We start from the raw sequence: 15,456 nt of genomic DNA on the forward strand, positions 1-15,456 counted from the left end.
ATTCTTTTTATACGCTATTATTATAAAATAATAATGTAATTATTATTTAATTACGCATTTAATAATGAAATTATTTTATTTTACAATACAGTTTTGCCGAAATTATATCATAAAAATAATATAACTTTATTTGAAATCTCTTATCAAAGGATATTTTCGATACTTTATTAAAATATTTAGATTGCTTTGCACGAATTTGATAGATATATCGAATGTCAGTCGACTATGTCAAATAAAGTTAAAACGAATCGGATTCACCGTTTACACTGTTTAAATATTCATGAATTAATCAAATTATATCATCGGGACAAACAGAGACTCTTTCATCCAAACATGAGTTATGTAATCTGTATTATTTTACATGTCGTTTTTTTTTACCAAATTTCTTTCTAAAGGCATAAATATCAGTCGACGTTTCAGTTGTTTAATTGGCATATATATATTTTTATTTCGCACCGAGATTTGATTGATTCTCGGTAATTAATCTTAGACACATATTTGCAAAATTCGGAGATAAATCAAAACACGGTGGCTCCTTATATTTACATGTGTACGCCACGTACAAGAATTATATTTTGATATGATATTTCCTCATATATGAACGTCGAATAAATTACATGCCTTCCGGTAACGTCCATCCGAATGAGACAGGGCGTACCTGCAACGTGGACGATTTTTCCCCGGATTTTATTAAGCGCGTACCTACCTACGCAATCGGAGCAACTCGTGCGGGTGCGCTGTGGGATTTGCACGTAAAACGTCGGATGCCCCACGGGCTCGACTACGCCCGGATGAATGGAAAATTAAAAACGCCAATCAGGTGGCGGAATCCAGCCTAGAGCAATGCCGTCGGTAGTGTCACTCGAAAGGTACGAAAATAAATTTTTCCTCCTCCTCCATTCTGCCTATAATCATGCATCGCGCAAATATTAATCGTTGCTCGGCGCAAAAATCTGCAGACGCGACATAAGTTTTTTGAATTAAATTCTCGAAACTTATTGGCGATGGCTTTTCCAAAATTATGGATAAAATTTATACTTGTTTTTTTGTGATGAAAATAATTACAAAATAAGGTAGATTAAAATTGTATTTTAATCGGAGATGCGAATTCTATTATATATAAATAAATAAAAACGTAGATATTTGAGAGAAGATTCTTACTTTTTTTATATAAATAAATAATAAATTTTTTCTCCTCCTCCATTCTGCCGATAATCATGCATCGCGCAAATATTAATCGTTGCTCGGCGCAAAAATCTGCAGACGCGACATAAGTTTTTCGGATTAAATTCTCGAAACTTATTGACGATGGCTTTTCGAAAATAATTGATAACAAAATTTACAATTGCATTTTTATAATAAAAATAATATATTTCTTTGGGCACAATTAATAATTATTTATTATTAATTATTTATTAAGTATAATATTTTACGCTTCAAAATTTAATAATGTACTTACAATATATAAAATATATGTAAAATTATTTTATATTATTCTTCTTCAGTCTATTCCATACATTTTAATGATATATTCAAACAAAAATAAAAATATCATTATATGCTCTTTCATTCTCTTTCTTATTCTAATAATTGTGCGGTCACATTTTACGAAAATTCACAAAAAAGCAGACAAAAATATATCAATTTGTGATACTTAAATATTTCATATATCCGAATTACAATAAAAAAATAATGTTTCCGTCGAAGCAAAATATTAATAAGGATTATTACCGATGCAATCTATATAAATCAATTCATGCAAATTTCATCGAATTCGATCGATAAGCCAATCGCGCGGACTTTATGCATCGGCATGAACGTCTTCTACGCACCTGACGTGCATCGATGTAACTTGCTGGAATATCCGAGGCGAGCGTTTTACATGGAAAGGACCCCCTGCTGTTCGTTATCGTGTCCTTCCCTCTGTCCCGCCCACTTATCAAGACTTGCTTAAATGCTGGAACCACCCTTCAATTAAAACGTGCACGCAATACGTCACGCGATCGCCGACCAACACCTCTGTCTAAACTAATTACAAAGCGAGCCTACAAGTTCCACAAGTTATATACAACCGTGGATGTTCTGTTGCATTCTGAATCACTGCAAGATTTTCTTCGACGACAGATCGATCTCTTGTTATTCTCTTACCCGCAGATTAATCATATTAACTTTTATTAAATATTATTTATTATATAATATCTAATAATCTCATCTTCAACTTTACTGCCATCAGTGGTTGCTGTCATCTAAATAAAATTATGTACATGATCATCTAGATGAAACTTTGACGTCATCTTACCTTTATATAGATAATAAAAATATGTATTATCTATTATCTTAGAGATGAAAAAAAAATATTAAATTAAATTGGAGAATTTAAGGAGTAAGCGATAAAAATTTATAAATGAAAATATGAATACTTATATTTTTATATTTCTTTTATAATTTACATTTTTTTATAACTGCGTTTACACAAGCAGTCTTAAAAATTATTATCTAGAAAATTATCTGGATGAGTCGCCATATAATTTTACCTTTGATCTAGATATATTTAAAACAAAATCATCTTATCTAAGATGAATTTACATATTTTATCTCATCTTTATCTAGCTAATTTTAAAATCATCTAAGCACAACACTGCATATACACACATCTCACGGTTTAAATAAAATATATTAGTTACATGAAAATATAATATGACATGTCTAAAAAAATGGGAACATACAATCACGCAGACAGTTAAATAATTAATAACGATCCATCGTGATATATCAAAGTGCTCGGCCGAATGGATTGACACGGCGTGTCAACGTCAATGCATAACATATGTGCATTGATCGCATAAGATCGATATGGTCTCCGTGTTCTAGTTTCGTCCAGATTAAATCGTACCAATCGCGTTTCTAGGAATATTAATATCGCGACCTCTTTCCGTCAGTTTTTTTATCGACTCAAAAATTACTTTGCCGTCAATTGCACAATTGTACAAAATTTCGCCTCAGTTTCTCATACACTTTTATATATATTCACGCGATGTAATCAAGTCTAAAAATCCATGATTCTAGTCGATTAAATAGAAACGAAGAAAATAGAAGCATAATGCAGAGGAAAAATTGCAATTTGTAATAATTGATTATTAATGCACAGTAGAAAAAATTTGTTTTCTTGTTAAAAACGGTCCCCGTTAAAATTTTTGTGTTAAATATTTAACACATACATGTGTTAATTGAATTTAAATGTTAAATTTATTACAGTCGTCCCTGTGTTTGGTGCCAAAAATTATGAGTATGGTTACTTACTTTAAGATTATTTACGACAGAAAAAAATTTATTTGTTAATAAACAAGGCCCGGAAGAGTTCAGTTTAACGAGATGTTTATATATATGCGTACAAATTTCTGCGTAGACGTCTAAATACTCGTTTAACAATTTATTACAGTCGCCCCTGTATTTGGTGCCAAAAATTATGAGTATGGTTACTTACTTTTAGATTATTTACGACAGAAAAAAATTTTATTTGTTAATAAACAAGTTGTTATTTTAATAATTATTAAAATAACTGAAAAAGTGTAAAAATAACAATGTGCATCTATTTTGAATTTTAATTCAATAAATATGTTCTGCTTTATTAGTGACAAGATTTATGTGGTAAATTTACAGAAAAAAATGTTGATTCTATTTTATAATCTAACAATAAATAGGAATGATAAAATCTAAAATTAACATATTTTTTTGTTAATTTTTACAATAAAACAATAAAAGTATGTTAATTTACACAAAATTGATTTTAAATTATTTGGAGTTTTGCATTTATTTTGTGTTAAAATTTGTGTCTGCATTGAACATATCCATATTATGTTAAATTACCAAAAACATTTCTGCGGACCGTTTGGGACATGTTGACATCTGTTAAATTGAACAGAAAATTTTCAACTGTATAAATTTGGACCGAGGACTCTTTCGCGCCATTATCGCTGAAAAAGGATTTCGGTGTGATTTATTTTCAACTTTTACGTTCGCAAATAGTACAGAGAGATCACGCTGGGCAGCGTGCAGTCCTTTTGTACACGGAATGATAAATAATGCAAAACGCTCCATTTGATTTTACCTGGGATTTACACGAGGAATCGCGGCGAAAGGAGAATACGGGGGCCGCTTTAGCTGTTTGAAACTCGCTAATCTTGTTAGAGAGCAGCGCGCACCGGTGCACCGACATGCCATTTCTGAAGATTGCAATTCAATACGGCGCTCTCGTCGTGCTGGCATCCGTGCAGTTATCGTTATCGTGACTCACGATATTGTCGAGCCTCTCCCGCGTTATCCAACACATCTTAGGTTTCCCGTGATCATTCGAAACTCCGGCGCCGTATAAAGAAACGAGATCGTTAATCCACTTCTTTATCGTATACTCAGGCGAATATATGTATGTACGCCGGCCTTATCGGCCCATTCGGCCAACGCGAATTAAAACATTCAAGACCGATGTGATAGAGAGTTATCGCCAAGTCGTTAATAATCGCTACCGCGTCTCGAGAGAGAGCTGCAATCTCTACCGAATTAAACGATATTCTATATTCTACAATATATTAGACGCGAACTGTTTCAATCAATTAACATTTAATCAAATATTTAAAAATTAAATTTCATATTTGATATTAAAAAAGCAGCAAAAAAAAAGCTAAATACCATATGTTTGGAAACATCTTACATTTTACAGTTAAAAAATTGCATAGCGGCGATCCGTTATAAATAAAAATGTCATTTAAATATTTTACGATTTATTGATACAAAAAATCTACACAGATCGCTGCCATAAAATTGTTTAATTGTAAAATTTAAGGTGTTTTCAAACTTATGGAGAGTACTGTATATTCGCTATAAATAAGAGAAAATTCAACTCCAAATGTGCGAATCTAAAATTCTATCAAAGTGAGAAAAATATTGTACTATTAGACTAATTTCTTTTTTTCCATTCTCCAATGATTTGGTAACATGTAATTTCAAGTGAGTTTTTTTGTCGATTCTAAAAATGGTGGTACCATTTTAAAACATTGTGCATAGATATCGACGACGATATTCGCAATTTGACCCAACGAGGTCAAACACGAACATTGCCTCGTCCATTACTCCTTAAAGTGCTCCAAGATCATCCTTAGATATGGACAAGTTGATCACGCTGCGAACGAGAACGTATTCGCGCTCGAGCGGCATTAATTATGCACGCAAGTTGAGCACACGGCTGCATAGAGCGAATCACTCGGTGTTACCGACACCCAGGCTCGCTAATCGCTGGAATAATCTCGTATTTATATCCGGATTAAACATACACAATCGTGGGATCTTGCTCAATCAATCGAGTACAATCCATTTATCATTTCAACTACAATATATAACATCTAACTCGATAAAAAGTCGAATAATGTTTTGTGTACTTGACGAATCAATAAATTCATTATGTGTTTTGTTGATTTTTAATAAATTATATTTCTACTATATTTCTACTATAGTAATATTTCTATAGTACTAAATAATAAATAAACTAATAATAAATATTACTATAGTAATATTTATATTTCTACTATATTTCTACTATAGTAATATTTCTATAGTACTAAATAATAAATAAACTAATAATAAATATTACTATAGTAATATTTATATTTCTACTATATTTCTACTATAGTAATATTTCTATAGTACTAAATAATAAATAACTAATAATAAATATTACTATAGTAATATGTATATTTCTACTATATTTTTGCTATAGTAATATTTCTATAGTACTAAATAATAAATAAACTAATAATAAATATTACTATAGTAATGTGTATGTTTCTACTATATTTCTACTATAGTAATATTGCTATAGTACTAAATAATAAATAAACTAATAATAAATATTACTATAGTAATATGTATATTTCTACTATATTTCTACTATAGTAATATTTCTATAGTACTAAATAATAAATAAACTAATAATAAATATTACTATAGTAATATTTATATTTCTACTATATTTCTACTATAGTAATTATATTACTAAATAAATTATATTTCGAATGCTTATTATATGTTACACAATTATTATTATTATCTTACAATTATTTTATAAATTACTAACCATTTTTCAAAATTCGTGGCTATATTTATATACTTTCTTAAATGTGAAATAGTTATTTAATCAACACTATATATATGCGGCTGTGTAATTGAAAAATTGGTTTACTCGCGATTAAAAATAAAAGCATTAATCGTGGGCTGCAAAAATCCTAATGTTAATCTTTTATCTTATCGCAGTACGTATATATCCAATAAATGTATATTATCGAGAAAAGAATGGTCGGAATTTTTCAAAACAAGTCGCACAGCTGATTGCGTTATCACTACTTAGCGCAAGAACCGGACTTGTGCCGATCTTTCCGAGTAGAGAATATATATTTGCCCCGATCCTGTATTTACGATAGCGAATAAAATGGTATTTAAGCTTGAGACCAGTTATGTGTTTAAAGCTGCACGAACCCCCGGGACTCAGACAGGGGATGCACCGAATAAGGCTGGGCTCCGTAAGAAGGCACGAAACCCCGGCTTCATTCATAAGTTACGAGGTTCGGCCGATTAAATCGTCTCTCGCAATTAGAAAAAAAGGTGCACCTTTTTCGGTGCGATACGAAATTCCACGACGTAATGCCGCGGCAGAGAAGTCTCCTACGTGTCTTGGTTCACCGGGTATAGTGAACCGACCGGAATCGATTCGTATCCACTGAATTAATTACGCGCCCATTTTCTACCTGGTATTGAAACCCTCTGTCTCTCTCTCTCGCGCTACCATACCATTTCCACGTTCATCGATCTACGGAATCGAGTGCGCGGAAATAAGGAGAACTGACGTCCTTCCTTCGGTCTGAAAGATTACGTGGAAACCAAATGGATGGTACGTCGCGCCAGTTAGGCAATTGGACAATCAATGTCAGATTTGACAAGTTTTCGCAAAATATTCATCGCGACGTTTAATTTCTAATGCTGCCTAAATGATTATCTCGAGTTTCAAAAGACGGCGCACTGCGCGACGTTAGTCCTAGAATATAAATATACTCTAATTCGTTAGAATATTAAAAGAGAAAGATAGGATTAATTAAAGATGCGTTTTAATATAATATGTCTTACTGGCCGCGGCGGAGCAAGATTTGCGGCAAGTAGAAAATGTCATGTATCATTAATAAAACTGAGTGCAAAATCAATCGAAAAAGGTCAGGAAATTTTACTATTTATGAGAATTGGTCGTATTATTCTAAATTTGCCGCAATAATTTGACATTTTTAATCAAATAAATATAAAATTTTCCTCGACTCCCAGCACGCTAGTTTTCTATGTTGTTAAAAATCGATTCAGCTACAGCGTGTTCGTTAATTTATATTTTCATCGTCGTGTTATTTTATTTCAATGTGTTTGCATGACTTAACATTTAATTGATTTATCATATAGATAAATGCAAATTATATATATTTGGAAAAAATAATATTAAAAAGTCTAAATAATATTAAAAAATAATACTAAAAGGGAAAAAAATTAATTTCTGGTCTTGAAAAATCTGAAAAAATCAGGGAATTTTTTTCATTGATGGACACCCCCCTGATATGTGTATGTATATGTATATATATTTCAATTATTATAATATTAATTATATATAATTTTTCATTTATGAAACAAAAATATATATATATATATATATATATATATATCAATGAGCATATTTATCCTGAATAATATACATATTTAATTAAAATATAGTGGATCCAATATTCAACTTGTCTGCCTTCATGTTCAACTCCAATAAATAAACAGCCTATATATCGAAGACAAATAAGCCAAGAAAGAAATAAAAAAAAAATGAACAAGAATATTATATTATATTATTTTATTCATAGAACGGCTCACGGTTTATATTTGCACGCAACAGTAGAGTCATTATTATTAATTTCCGCGCAACACGAGTCATAATTTTGCGAAACATGAGCCGTTGACATAGGTATTGTATCCGCGTTGTCAAAACGGATATAGCAACAGAGCAGACAGCAGTCGAAAATAATTGAGACACTTGCGCGAGCCAAGATTTGGAGCCGGGCCAAGATGAGCGAGCGAGCGAGCGTCTCCGCGAATGACTCTCATAACGCTCATCGCGCATCGACTTACCGAAATCCAAGGGGGTTGAGAGGGGGCGGGGGCGAAGCAACACGATCCCCCTAAGCATTACTCGAACCGAAGTTATTTACGGAGCCGCATATACGGCGAACGTCGCATCGTCGAAATGCGACAATGCGGCCCTGCCGCATCCGCGAATTTGATGGTAACGGACCTAGCTCGCCGGGTTATAATAGTAATTCCATTAAATCGCGCGGGCCATTATCCGAACGCATTACATTACTGCAATAATTATACTACGCTTGCTCTCGGATAAATAACGTGTACCATTCATGCGACTAAACAAGCGTTGTGTATATATCGACCTTATTTAGAGGAAACGCAAACACCACGAAACGAAAATAAGACGCGTCTTCCTTCTGCCTAGAGCTTGGTATTTTGTATTAAATTTTTAATTAGGGAAAGAGGTATGTGAGATAGAAAAAAATGTGCAAACATTGTATTATTGCTCATATTATGGCTTAATTAAATGCCTCGTGTTATTGTGAATAATTGCAGAAATTATATAAACATAATGAATTAAAATCTAATTTCTTCTTCATCGAATATATTATTTTAGAAAAAAAACAGAAAGAATAATATTCAAATACATATTCATTATTCTAGATATTATTATATATATCATAATATTCATATTCATTTTTCTACATATAATAACGTGTAAAAGAGATTTGTTGCCATATTATATTTGCAATACGCAGTGTTTGCTGTTATCTAAATAAAATTATATAGATGATCATCTAGATGAAACTTTGACGCCATCTTCGATCTTTGCATAGATAATAAAAATATATATATATATATATATATATATATATATATATCTATACCTGCATCTTAGATAAAAAAAGGTATTATTTTTACTAAATTATCTAGAATAATTTTCAGATAATTTTGGTTTAGAATCGTAGCACATAAAAATATTTAAATAATAGAACTTAAGTAAAGCGATAAACATTTTTATCCAGATGAATCGCCATATAATTTTACTTTTTATCCAGATATGTTTAAAAGAAAATCATCTTCATCTTATCTAAGATGAATTTACATATTTTTATCCCATCTTTATCTAGCTAATTTTAAAATCATCTAAGCACAACACTATAGCAATACGAAATGTTTAAAAGAAAATCATCTTCATCTTATCTAAGATAAATTTACATATTTTTATCTAGCTAATTTTCAAATCATCTAAGCACAACACTATAGCAATACGAAATGTTTAAAAGAAAATCATCTTCATCTTATCTAAGATAAATTTACATATTTTTATCTAGCTAATTTTAAAATCATCTAAGCACAACACTATAGCAATACGAAATGTTTAAAAGAAAATCATCTTCATCTTATCTAAGATGAATTTACATATTTTTATCTAGCTAATTTTAAAATCATCTAAGCACAACACTAGCAATACGAAATTATCGACGTAAAATGCATACTTTAAATAGCATTTTTAAACGTATTATATTAAACTGGAGAAAATTTCGACAAATACGGGGAAAAATCTGCTGAGAGATCGGATTGATAAAAATAATTAGAGTAATAGTTAGACGCGAGCATTATATAAAGTAGTACGGAAGAGAGATGGAAATATGAGATGCTGGGCAAATCATATTTTCGTGGCATAGGTAGCAACCGCGGTAATTAGAGCGCCGGCATCAAATAAGATTACATAGTTCCGACGGAACGTTATCGGTCGGTCGTTGCTTTAAACTTTCAGCATGTACGGCGGGTACAAGCAGCCGGTACCAAGCGCCATAATTATGAAACGCATATGCAACTGATCTCTCAGAACAACGAGATTTGCGAAATCAAGCTCGGAAATGCGTGGCGAGTGCCGCTACCGAATAAAATGAGACGGTGGTGGAATAGGATCGTAGCGAAAGAGCACATTAACTTCTAATTCGGATGCTTAATTAACAAAGCATGTACGTTCACTGTGTTTTAACGAGATTTTTTGGCGCATGGAAAAAAAATAAAGCGCACATATTAACGTATAGTTTATTATACGGACGTTTCTCTGACAGAATAGTGGTACGAAATTTTTAATAAGCACCGGAGAGGATGAGAATAATGTATGTAGATCAAAAGAGAAAAATTCAAAAGGGAGGTTTTGAATTTTCTAACAAAATTCTATAAGATTATTAGTATTTATTTAATATCGTAATTAATAGTATCCATCTAAATATTGTTTCACCGTAATATCTTTTCTTTGTCGCTGATACAGATTTAGGTGTATAAATCGCTGATAAGACAGCAGTGATTTTTGTTTTATAATTATAGCAAACAATCTCATGGGTCTTGAAATAAAATATTTACCGATCTTCGATCTTGGAAATCTGGTCTCTGCTTTATCAGTGACATTTTCCCTAATTCAGTTGAAAAGACTATAATATGTAACGTGGATTATCGACGTTATCCGGCGAACGTCAAATCTAGGACAAATCAGTCTCCCGAGCATAGTTAATCGTACGTACTTTATGCGCCTCTAATCTGCACAAATACACTTAAGAGGTTGCCGTAAATATGGTGGTAGCTAACCATAAACTCTGACCATGGGATTACGGATTCATGGACTCATGGGTTTACGGCTTCACTTAACTCTCCCTCAGTGGTGGAGCGCGTGAGGCTTTATAGTTACTTTAGATTTATAGTGTGTATTCGTCCTAAGTCTCTCAGTAGTTAGTAGGAACTAGGTGTTCCAACAAGGTGTCCTACCGGTGGGGAGACAACTGTTAATGTACGACTACAAAAATTAATACGAATGAGAATAGGTGAATTAAAATTAAATGATTTTTAATATCACTATACATATATAAAATGATTTATATTTTCTGGATATAATATTTTATTAATTAAATATTTAGACAGGAAATACTTTATTTTATTTTTTTTTTAAACTTTTATTGCTGCAAGCGCAGCTAGATGCTTGAATTTTACAATAATAATTCATCAACGTCAGGTAATTATCATCTGACATGCGACAACATAATTTTGATAATTATTCTAGTCGACCAACTTCCAACCTTAAATTTGATTATTCTATATATGGTATATAAACAATATATTTATAAGACTTTGGCCAGTTTTATTAATATTGTGACACATTCTTTATTACGAATTAATTAATTTTTTTATTACACGTATTTTCAAAAGAGAGAGGGAATTAAATGTAGATTAATGTATTGTGAGGCTGCGGCTCTTAAAATTGTTTTAAACCCTCAACTTTGTACATTCCGTGTCGCGGGATGGAGATTCAAGGCCGCCGCGGTCGTTTCTTATTAACGTGGAAGAGGCACCTTCGCCATCCGGCTCCATTTACATTTACAGTTACAAAGAAAGCTACTCCGAGGCAAATAAAACGCGTCATGCCTGACCTATCGTCCGGTTTACTACTCCGGTTTTAGGTAGGCAGTAAAGCTCGCGGAGAGCTTTTTTTCGCGGAGCAAAACTCTCTCGTTTCTCTCGCTGCTCTTTCGCCGCGTTTAGCGACGCTGATGGAAGGTGGTCCGTTACATACGATAAATCCGAGCCGCGCGACGTATGATGCGGAATTATGTGCAAACTCGCCTCGGCATCGAGATCGCCTGTCACAACTAATAACGAGAAATGACGTGTATTCGGGCCATAAACGTCGATCGATCGGTTTTACTGACGCGCCTCTGCTACGTATCCAGTATCTATTCAACGATATTTCCTCCCGATCATCATCGTCAACCGGTTTCTACGGCTCTCGTCATCGAAAAAGGTATAGCGTATCATTACAACATACGTGAATGGACAATAACGCCTGTGGGGGCTTTTTTAGCAAAAACGCATCGATCATATGCATGTCTGCGACACGTGTTTGTAACCCGACGTGCGTTTCCAATTACGCGCGAAACTAAACTAAACCGAGAAGTTATTGGAATGCCGTCTTCCCTTTCAAACTTTCATCGCGTAACCCGCTTTTCATCGTCGACTTCAAAGAGAGCTCCGACCGCATCGAGATCAGTAGGCGAGAGATAATAAGGTAAAATGACATGCACGCGTACGACCTGTACCATAAACGGGGTCGCGCAATTGTGACCCAGACTATAAGTCTGTCTGGCGTCCGTTCGAACGCGACAGACTTACGTGGCCTAAGCCCCGGTTGTATCGATGCGGAGTTCAAGGGCGTATTTGCATTTCCTTGAAACTTCCATCCGACTTGCTTGCCGGCGCGAATCAATTTCAAACCCGTCACTTCGAGACGCTGGCCAAAGTTATCGATCGGACAGCTTTGATGGAGATAGAGGGAGAGCGAATATGAGCTAAAGGGAAAGATAGACATACAAAGAAAGAGAGAGAGAGAGAGAGAGGGTGAAAGAAGAGACAGCCCCGAATTGCCATATAACCGCCATGCTTTTAGGGAGGCAATAGTACCCGTCAAGGGATTTGTAGCGACGGCGGTCGACGTGGAATAGGAACGTAACAAACACATCAAACAGGGCAATACCAGTAAGACCGAAATTTATTGATCCGTACACATCTCGTTATGGTACGTCGAGCTGGTATTGGCAGCTTTACGACAATAGTTAAATCTTAGAAACCCTAAAATGGTAGGTTAACAAGATTGCACCGATGGAGAGATCATTTTCGGAGTGTCAGGGAAATCCGGGCATTGTCAGGGAAAAGTCTACTATTTATCTGGATTTTTTCACATTATTCTACATTTGTCTCAATAATTTTTTATTACATAAATGTAAACTTTTCCTCGATTCTCAGCACGCTGATTTTCTGTGTTGTTCAAGATCGATTCATCTACAACGTGTTCGTTCATTTAGATTTTCATCGTCGTGTTATTTTATTTCAATGTATTTGATGGAGATAAAACTAAAAAGATTGATATAATGTAAATAAAAAAGGTGTTTATTTAAATAGTTTATAGTGACATGTTTGTTTCGATTATCGTAAATAATGCAGATTGTATGATTGATTTAAATTTTTATTTTAACTTCCGAACCTTTTCATTGTTGACAAAAATATCTCAAGGATTTCATGATTTAATTGATTTATCATATAGATATATGCAAATAATATATTTGAAAAAAATAATACTAAAAAGTCAGGGAATTTTTTCATTGAGTCTGCTGGACACTCTGAATATGAAAACTGTGTGGATTAATTAATTTCTCGAGTATTAAATGATATAATATTTTTTTAAGACCTTTGCATCATATTTCTCAATGTAGAAAAATGTTATTATTTCGATAAATATTTTTGCAAATTTTTGCATATTTCAAAAAGATCACGTAATGAAAATGTTTCTTTATATAGTAAGAATGAAGTAGTTCTTGCCGTATGATAAGAACTGTGACGGTACGTAGTGTGAGTGAAGACTTGCGTAAACTGATTAGATAACAACTTGCATTGAGACTATTTGCGTGCAAAAGCCATTTACTGATTTGTTATTATCATGTTAACTGCACTTTGAAACGTAAAAATATTAACAACAATTGTGCGAATAGTATTGAAAATATTCTCTCGTCTATTCTGCATATTTTGTTACAATATGCAGCATTCTAAGAGCGCATATTTTATTTTTCTATATTTAACTTTTACGTTGCAATATAAAATTTAAAATAGATCAAAATATTCTACCGTAAAAATAACAAAAAAATTGTTTAATTTCAAAATTTCAACCATTTTTTCGAGATTTATTTTCACCCTTAAATCGATTTATTCGCACAAATATTTAAGAAAATAATTCATTTTCAATTATAATATCATTTCTCAAAGATTAGATAGCGTTTGCCTGTCAAATCCAAGTTTCTACAACGACTTACCAGTATAACAACAGAACCGTGGAAACACGACGAAAGTCAGAATAGCAATGAGAGCCGAATTGTCGTACTTGCTCCAAGAATCTGATTCGCTTTTCATAAAGCCGGCATCAGAGCACGACGCATTCGTTAATTGCCAGCAACAGGTGACGTCGGCCGTATTCACGTTGACACTTTAGTCGGTCACACGGAATATATCGGATACACACGCGCACTCATACACATATATCTATAGTATAGTAAGCACGTCGTTCACTTTGTTCAAAACAACGCGGATTATAAACGCACTTGAAAACACACTTTGATGACAGAAATTCTGCGCCGGCCAGAGATTCTTCAGAAACATCCGCGCACTGCGTGAGAGAGGTCGCGACTAACATGTAAGCACCGAAGCTCCCGAAGAGAGCTAATATTCGCTGCGGCGCGACGCGGCGTTATGTCGTCGCGAGATCAAATTGCTCTCAGCTTCTGCCATGCATTCGCCGATTCGAATTTCACTTTCATCCGGATTACAGAGACCATAATTAGCCCTTTGGATTCATTAGCGGCGCGCGGCCAATCGTCGAGTTCATCACGTCGCGGCTTTATTAGCGTCGATGAACGCTAACTCGGGATCGGTCCCCTTCGGGGTTTATCCGCGGACAGAAGTGTAGTCATCCTTGAAAACTTGACAAGCACGAGCTTTCATGCCGACGATGCGTGTCCACCCCCGCACGAAGTATCGCACACATACACGTGTCAGCTGACACTGACATTCACGCATCAGCTGATTTTGACGTTTGGGGAGAAATCGCGCGACGTGTTACGGGAAAAGTGAACGCGAGGAAGCGTAGACGTTAAAAACGTTGACATGAACGAGCGACTGAAACAATGTGAACTGTTCAGTCCACTTCGAGACGCTATCACGGTATCGTGTTCATGTGTGTCTGTTTCTCCGCGCGTGATGCAAGTTTATCCCTTCCCCACATTTCACGCTTCTCCTGCGATGTCTCTTTCTCTTTCCTTCTGTTCATTTCGTCGTCTCCCTCGCTTGATTACGCAGCAAAAACGAAGGACAACACTTCCATGTTTTTGCCTCTCACGTTCGCGTTATCGGTTTGTATTGTATAATGACTTGTACGAAGAACGGAGCGAGTGAGGATAGAAAGAAAGAGAAAGAAGAAAGACTAGACGATATAATTCAGTGATGGATAAGATGCATTTTAAATGTATCTCATTACATATCAGATACATAGATATACTTATCAGATACTTTTAAATTATATTTTATCATAGTAATGGTAATATGCACAAGATGTACAATTCTTTTATCTTTATTCATATTTTTGCGACTTTATTCGTTAGTCTTAACACGTGAAAAATGTCTCAAAGATATCGTCACTCAAATTATTTCGGCATGGTACTAAAATTTGACCAATGCTTAATAATCGCTCAACCGAGGTTG

General features: G+C 33.9%; 1 long non-coding RNA gene across 1 annotated transcript in view; it reads right to left on the reverse strand.

Moving 5' to 3' along the window:
• LOC146721741 (uncharacterized) overlaps window positions 1–14,912 on the reverse strand; it is a 281,366-nt gene extending 266,454 nt beyond the window's left edge. Inside the window, exon 1 of the long non-coding RNA XR_014925520.1 lies at window positions 14,016–14,912. This is a non-coding gene — a long non-coding RNA (uncharacterized LOC146721741). The remainder of the gene's footprint in view (window positions 1–14,015) is intronic.
• Window positions 14,913–15,456: the final 544 nt, after the last annotated feature.

This window comes from Nylanderia fulva, unplaced genomic scaffold (assembly GCF_048542155.1).
Source record: "Nylanderia fulva isolate GAGA-0341 unplaced genomic scaffold, ASM4854215v1 Scaffold42, whole genome shotgun sequence".
NCBI lineage: Eukaryota > Metazoa > Arthropoda > Insecta > Hymenoptera > Formicidae > Nylanderia > Nylanderia fulva.